The following is an 8,529-nucleotide window of genomic DNA, read 5'->3' on the forward strand; positions in this document are numbered from 1 at the left end:
CCCCCCTCCCAAATAAATTAGAAAAATCAAAACCAGCTTTCTATGTCTGTCTCTTAAAGTAAAAACACATGCTTCAGTGACAGATTAGACATGGTAGAATTTGCAAAGCCAGAGTCTATCAGTAGTGTAATCAGGATTGAAACCCATCAAAGTCTTTAACTGTCTGGTTCTTTTCCTAGTAAAACAGCAGGAAAGCTAAGAAATATCTTGCTATCTAAATTATTAGTTTCTCTAGAATATCAAAAGTAGCTTGTTTTTGTTTTTTTCAAGAGCCACAGAAGTCAATACTTAAAAAATACTGCCGGTGCAGTGAAGCATCCAACATCATTCAGCAGGGCTTTCACTGGTGTTTTTTTTCACAGTGACATGTCTAAGAAATTAATAAAGCAAAGTCATATCACATTTCTTAGCTGCTACATCTTTATTTAAGTTTATTCAAGCCCCCACATTAATTCCATGATTCAGAAACACTAATGCTAAATGAAGACATAAAATCCTAAACAACCAAGTGTCAGAGTTCAGAAGAAAAGGTTAGGAGGAAACCTTTCCCTCTCTGGGAGTGGCGATAGGGAAGTCACTGACCCATAAAAATATCACAGCTAAAGAGCACAGAACCTCTCCAAATTAAAATGCTCAATATCCTACTGCAGTGGAAGAACCAGCATTACAAGAATGACGTAGTTTGTAACTGTAAGCCTTTCTGGTTTTACTCAAATACTCTTCTCTGGTACAAGATTCCTCCCTGATGCAAGATTTAGCCCTTGAAGAATGGGAGCCGAGAACCTCATCAACTACAAAAAAGCTACCTAGGCATGGTAAGAGAATGAGGAATTTTAGGCACTACTTCTGTGATCCAGGGGTAAGATTTCTGAACCAAAAGAATATAAAACTGGAACAAGCAGTTCCCAGGCCCTGTGTTCTGAATTCTACTGACACTTAGTGGAAGTTTTTGTTTGATTGTCTTTTTAAATAGAAACATTGATAACAGTGATTTTGGATTATTGTTAATACTTCTGCTTTATTGCCAACATTTTGCTCTGAGAAATTCCCCTGAAGGCCCTAATTTCTACAAAAAATTCAGTGTTTTGGATAGAAACATGACAAGTTACATGGGAAGCTGTATGCATGCAATGAACAAAACCACCATGGATCTGTACTGTAATCTACTTTTCATTACTGACATATTTTTGTCATTTAAGGTCACACAGTGCAATAATTTGGCATGACGTTGCAATAATTTCACAAAATTTATGTTCAATTTCCAATTCACTTATAGCATTCACAGTCTGCCCACACTACAGCTCATATCATTGCTGTAAAACATCTATTCATGACAAGATGGGTCAAAATGATGATCAAAGGACTGGGAAGCCTGCCACATGAGGAAAGGCTGAGAGAATTGGGTCTGTTCAGCCTTGAGAAGAGAAGGCTTAGGGGAGACCTTATCACCATGTCCCACTAAAGGGTAGCTACAAAGAAGATGGAGATTCCCTTTTTACAAGGAGTCACATGGAAAAGACATGAGTTAACGGGTACAAGCTACTCCAAGGGAGATTCCAACTGGACACAAGAGGAAAATTTTTCACAATGAGAACAATCAGCCACTGGAATAGTCTCCCCAGGGAAGTGGTGGATTCCCCAACATGGGGCACTTCTAAGATTCAGCTGGACAGCGTGCTGGGCCATCTTGTCTAGACTGCGCTTTTGCCAAGAAAGGTTGGGTCAGATGATCCTTGAGGGCTCTTCCAACCTGGTATTCTATGATTCTATGAAAATAATTTGGAAAGAAGAACACACCACTAGGACATAGATAGAAGGTCATCACAGACAAAACTAAATCCCTGGAAAAAGTGTCCTGCATTTGTAACTGTTTGGGTTTTGTTTTTTTTTTTTTTCAATGGCACCTGTCTACCAAAACCACTGTATGCAAAATTCCCACTTATTTCAGTAGCTCTGCACAATGAGAACTTTTCCTGTGCTACAGCATCACCCAGGTTGGAGAGGGCCTACCTCCATCTGGGCAAGAGGAAAGGCAAAGGAGGGAGACCAGTGCTAGCACAGAATACAGCCTCACCAACATGACACTCACCTGAGCTATGAAAGATGTGCCGGCAAAAACAAACTCTCTGGAAATACTGATGAAGCCTACTACTAAATGCAGCTGGTTTCTCAGGGCTATGGTGAAAAGCAGACATGCTTTCTGCTAGTGAACTGTAGGCAGAAAGAGAGGATTCACCTCTTTTTAATCAAGGAATTATTCTAATATTTGGGAGCTAAAAATTCTTGGTAGTTTTTTAACTGAAGTATTAAATAGGGCAGATGCAATAGTATGTATGGGCCTAAGTACAGTAAAATTTCTAATTTTGATTGCTATTTAGTGCTAGATAAGGCCTTTTATTACATTTTTCTTTTTAGTAGCTTCAAGTCCAAAATTTAAACTCTTGAGGGCTTCAGTCACTTTCATTAGGCCCTTCATCTACTGCAAGCAGGGGTCAAGGAAAGAAAAATCCCCCAATGCAAAAAAAATCCCCAAACAGCTGTGGTACCAGATGTGAGTTATCCTACACTGAGGTTCCGTCTACAAAGCGCTCACAGTAGCATAGCATTACCAAGTTTGTAAGCACCTGAAGGGGACACCATCTTTCCACTGAGATGCTTCAGCATTCTTAGCTACCAGGACTGGGAACATGCCAAATGACATGGCCTTGTTTGACACCCCGCTTCAGTTGTCCTGCGTGCGGTGAACAGTTATCGCTACAGGTTCATCTGATGGTGATGATCAGGCAAGCTTCAGCAGGAAACTGCATTTAAAGCAGGTATCTTGGATTGTAAGCAATAAGAACTGTATCTTCCCCAAGTAAATGTTGAATACTTTCTACTCTGTCCCCTGCCTACGGAGAAGGAGCAGCACCATGCACAGGCATGGTCTTTGCTATTTGATTACTGTATTTGGAATAACACAACATTGACATCTGTAGGCTGCTGGAGACAGAGGTGCATGGAAGGGGTCTCCTCCCAGCTCAGGAAGGAGACATGCCCTGCCAACACAGGCTGAATTACTGAGATGCTTCTGAAGTGTTTTGCTTCACCACACATCTCAACCTCTCCAGCAGAAGCAAATGGAGTGCTGGGAAAAATCAGCCCAGACTAGAGATGTGAGCAATATACAGTGGCATGGACTTCTTTAAAACAAACAGCAGCATTGATGAAAGGACTAAGCTATCATCAAAAAGTGTTAAAATCAAGGAGTTTGCTGGAGCTTCAAAGCAGTAAGTGCACCTATACACTCCAAAATAAATACTGGCCAGCAACTTAAATCTTCTTATAAGCAGTATGCTAAAACAGTCAAAACATAACAGATTTTCCCCATACACTGCAGTATTCCCAGGAAGAATTACCAATGACATAAATTTTTAATTTGCTTGAGAACTGGGTACTTTGCCCCATTTTTGTCACTGATGACTCAAATTCAGTTCTGAGAAGCTCCGAGTGTTAGTTACTGTGTCTGGATAACAATAATTTCAAAAAATAAGCCCTACTAGGTTACCAGCAGTTCTCTCTTTGGTATTTTTAATTAAATCAAAAGCAAAGCTATTCAGAGTCCGCATACTCCATTCTTTACTTGTCTTATCCAAAGTATTCTGTTAGAAAGCCCTCAGCACTTTCACACTGCACATGGTGACAGGCTGTAGAGCCATACATACTGATTGTGTAGCCAGCCTGGATGAATTGTTTGCTACAGGTTTGGATGCAAAAGGAAAGATTTTTCTGTACAGCATATATGCTTTCATGCACAAAATGAGATTATGCTGGATTTAGCGGACTTTGTCTCACTGGTTTTAGCCATCTACAGAGTAGATGTTTATACATGAGCTAGTGGCCACAGCCTGGCTGGCCAGTCAGCGAAACTGCTCCAGCAACTCCACCAGACACTAACCAGTCCCTTCTGCCAAGGGGGGACCTCCCCGCCTCGATGCCTCCTGCTTCCAGAGTGATGAGCTCTGAGCACCCCATCTAGGCTGGCAAGTTACATCTGGTCTGGCCATCATTTAGACATATAAAAAGAAGCTGCTCCTTAATGTTATCAAGTACTTCCTCGAACATGCAATATAAATGCATACATTGATTAAGATACCCCTTCCTTCCATTGCCTCTACTTCTCCGAAATCCTCTCTCTGGCTCCCTACCAACCCATATTGCTCTCAGTGGCTGTTTATGTAGCACACTTTTCCCAAGTTACTTTCCTCCTGCAGTTGTTCACTTGGGGTTAGATACCCAAAGGGACTGAGACAACCAAACTCTTAATTGCAATGCAGTGTGTAACGGTGCACAGAGAAGCTATGCACCTGCAGAGAGGTATGGCTATGTGCCTACAGGCAAGTATGGCCAGATAAACAAGCTATTTTCAGTGATAAACTGTCCTTGAACCCGCTCCAGGCTCAAAACATGCATGCAGTGATAAGGACAGTAACAACACACGCTAGCTTACCTTAAACTTTTTGAGACTATATCCTAGAGAAATCAGTAATTATAATACTGAAAACACATGTTTTTCCTGAGAAAATGTAGCCTGCACGATATAGCGAAGGCTACAGTAGCTTCATCACAGCCCATAACATCTATTCAGGAAGATGGTAGTAGGATGAAGAAAAGGACTAACGAATCCAAAAGACAAAGGGATCAAGATAATCACTCACTATAAAACCAGATATATTCAGATTACAAAGACACACAAGCATACATAACAAAGGTAATTAATTAATGGGATGGCTTTAAAGATTTCCTTTGCTGGGAATTAACGAAGTCAGGATGCTGTCTGGTACCTAAAATAAATCTGGGTATGCTATTACTAAAAAATTAATTGATTTACTATAATTCTATTTTTTACTCTACAGGAAGTCAGATTAGATGATTGCAACAATATCTTCTGGACTTTTATCTTACTTAATATAAAAACGATGTATGTACCTAGGAAGTTACATAGCTGGTCTTCCCAATGAAATCTAGAAGCCTATCTCAGATACCAAGTAGCTACTTTAGACAACAGAAATCTGAAGACAGGTATATCTCTGAAACTATTCCTCATCTAGACCTTCCAGGAGAAACCTTCATCCATGTGGAGCCAGCATCCCTTCCTGCCACTGTTTTTCAAAGAAAGGGATATTTTAATGAATGAATATTTTAACATGAAACATGTATGCCACCCTGGCAGCCAAGCCCCAGGATCCCACTCCCTAAGCAAGTGTCTCCATTGCAGAACAAAGCGCAACTGCGGTGTGGTTCTTCCTCCGTCTGTCTCCTTTCTGCAAAACATGACAGCTTCAATAAGAAGGGCAGCAAGTGACCCACCCACATGAGTCAAAATGAGTCATATGGAGCACCCTCATGGGAGGAGGAAAGAAGGATTTGCACTCCCTTGGTCAGAGGAATTCAGCCTGCGTCTCAGTGTTGTCTCATCAATATGTCTCACCCCTTGGCTCAGTGCTCCAAGCGCAGGCTGTCACTTGGAAGGTAAAGCATCTCAGGCCTTAGAAAAAGTGGTCAAACTGCACCCTTCCCCATACTTCCAGTACCCTCCTGGGATGTGCAGGCTGTAATTCCCAAATTGGAGCCCCTCCCCCAGAGCATCCATGCAAAGTGATACCTTCTCAGAGAGCGATGCTTCTGGGAGTGCTCAGACTACAAAACAAGCAGCTGGGGCATATCCAGCCATCAGTGGTGCTTCACTGCCTTCAGCGCAGCTCTGAGAAATAACTACCAGCCAAGCAGGACTTTTGGGGGCCAAAACCCTGCTCTGGGTCAGGCAGAATTTAGGCTCCCATGTTCGAGATTGTTCAACCAAGAACCCCCCTTTAGTCAGCTGCTGCCTAACCCTGGAGACCCCTCAATGCCATCTCTACGCTGAAGTTAACGGTCCATGTGAACAACCCACCAATGGCACGAGGCTGGTGACTGGCTGTCCTCCTTGCCAGGCTGGGCCCAACTCCTGTCTCCCTGCTGCAGCAGATGCAGAACTGCTTTCTCCAAAGCAAAGCGCTTTAATGGGAGCCTTTTCATGGGACTTTCAATTCATTGAGCTTGTTCAGCTGCAGCTGGGAAGCCCCGATTCTACTTACAAATTGCTCAAATTCCTACTAACCTTTTTAAGAAGTGGAAAAAAGCCAGGCGAGGGGAGGCATCAATACAGAAAGAAAACCCACAGCAATACAGAATAATTTAAAGTTCATTAGAAGCACTGCATACAGTGAAGCTGCTATTATTTAGTCTTTAAATATTTAAAGACCAGCTTACTATACACAGCTTACAGTACTTGAACAATTCCTCATTTATCACTGTAAAATATACAATACAATCCTCTGTGGTTGCAAAGCCAATATTGAAGATGCCATCTATTTTATCATCTAGACAGTATCTGATATTAAAAAAAAAAAAAAATAAAAATTAAGAGATTTTCTTCCAATTTGAATCAGAACCGATGAACCGTAAGTACACGCGGTATTCCTGTCAAACTAAGAAGAATAATCCACTCCCTCCTTCTTTAAAGGTCTTTTGCTCCTAGGAAACATGAATATGTAATGACAGTCAGACATTTTTTAAACTAACTATGGATTGCTAGGACTTGGGTAAATCTGAGCAAGGCTCTTGTATATTGAACAGCATTGGCCAAATAATAATAATTCAGGGGGGTTGTTTTATTGTGTTTTATAATAAAAACTGCAAAGTCAATACACAGGCTTTTCTACAGTTCAACTTTTAAGTTAATAATAGAGAAAGCAACTACAGTGGCTATTTCACAAGTGCTTTAGAACTGTGTTAATAAACTACAGCTGAACTCTGCAGAATTCAGCTTAAATTAGTTTGTTACAGTGTAGTAGTGCCTTTGGACTGGAATGTATTCCCATGAAACCCACCACCTGATGTGAACTTCACTTCCCAAAAAAGAAAAACACAGAGGCTTGGCTCATCGCACTACCCCTGCATGCACAGCTGGATTAGGGAGAAGTAGTGTCAGGAGCCATGTGTTCAAACAGATAAACAGCATGCTGAGCCATGAAACATCATATTTATGTGAGCTCTAAACCAGAGTGAAACACAGTGAAAAGTAGCAAGGATGCTCTAATGGAGCTGCTGAAATTTTTTATCTTTACTGGAGGGTTTAGAAGTACAGTTCTACTCTGCTTTCCTGGTACGTGTCATACAGCTTTACATACAAAACAGTGCCAGGCAGAAGGCACTGGTTTAGCATCACTTTCATTAGTTTTCTATCTATGAGAGCCAGAATACTCTTAGTTTCATCATGTAATATAATCACAAACCAAGGCTTTGTTCACTGCACAATCCCTGACTTCTGTCTGGGTGACAGCAGCATGCCCAGTTACAGGTGCTGTACCATCACCCGGAGACACTGATCAGAAGGGTTTTTTTTGCAAGGCAGTGGAACAGACTAAAATTATAAAAGAAAAATCTTATCTCTGAAGAGACTGCACACTTAATAAAAAGATTAAATGTAGCTTCAGCTAACAACACTTTTCTTGAATCCTTAATAAACTTTCTGTTCTCAACTTTTATCATAAAAGGTTTTCCTGCCACAAACTTTGCCTTTGCAATTACCTGTACTACATTTCCTTCTGTTTTAGTATTCACTCTCCTCACTAACTACAGGACTTGTCGTATATTTGCTATTTTGCAGGCAAGGCATTTTTTGAAGACTTCACATTTTAAGCTACTTGAGTATTTGCCACCACACAGAACTTTGTGGAAAGCCTGAAGAGCAACAGTGCTGCAGATGTGGAAACCACTTCTTGTTTTCCTGTGGTCAGCGAAGACATTTTTATTTGCATGTACACAGTCATATTCCCATAGATCAAGTGGCAAGAAGCCCTAGTTCTGGAAGCCTGATTTCATCAGTGACATCTTTATAACACTACCAGGTGGTCTATGATTCAATATTCCAAGAGATCAGCGATGTAAAATGTTTGCCCATGAAGTGACTGACAACCTAAATGCACACAAAGCTTTACAGAACAGCTGAAGAAAACGTGGCAAAATATTATAGTTTGGAAAAAAAAAAATATAGTTTGGGGGAAAGAAGCGTTTTGTACTCTTCATTCTATCTTTGGAAAGAAACGACTGCAAATGCAAAACCAGATCTTAATTTCAGGGCTGATCTGCTCTTACCATTTGTTGCTGGGGTGAGAGAAGAATCAAATATCGGCAGCTTAGGAAGCAAACCCCTAGTCAGTGGAAGAAATCCCCGGGTCCCAGGTTGGTTTTGTGAGAGTAGAGGTACCCCCCGAGCCAGCCCTTGTGCGAGCGGGCAGCAGCTGCACCCCGGGGGGAGACAGAAACCACGCTCTCCTGAGAAATCAGCCCCAAACCCGAGGCACGGAACGAAGGGTCTCCCCGGAGGCAGAGCGAGCCCTGGGGAGGGGAAGAGCCGGGCGGCGCGGCGCGCCCCGCTCCCTTCGGAAGGGGCCGGGGGCAGCGCTCCAACTTCCCGCCGCGGCCGAACTCGGGCGCTCCGGTTCC

At 42.0% G+C, this 8,529-nt stretch overlaps 1 protein-coding gene across 1 annotated transcript in view; it reads right to left on the minus strand.

The window, feature by feature from the left end:
* The window catches only part of POPDC3 (popeye domain containing 3), a 13,652-nt gene extending 5,390 nt beyond the window's left edge, over window positions 1–8,262 (minus strand). The window contains exon 1 of the mRNA XM_026845939.1: window positions 8,179–8,262. The gene's annotated coding sequence lies outside the window, so the exon portion shown is untranslated. The remainder of the gene's footprint in view (window positions 1–8,178) is intronic.
* Between the last annotated feature and the right edge of the window lie 267 nt (window positions 8,263–8,529).

The sequence above is a fragment of the Athene cunicularia genome (assembly GCF_003259725.1).
Source record: "Athene cunicularia isolate RWA chromosome 3 unlocalized genomic scaffold, athCun1 chr3_part1, whole genome shotgun sequence".
NCBI classification, from domain to species: domain Eukaryota; kingdom Metazoa; phylum Chordata; class Aves; order Strigiformes; family Strigidae; genus Athene; species Athene cunicularia.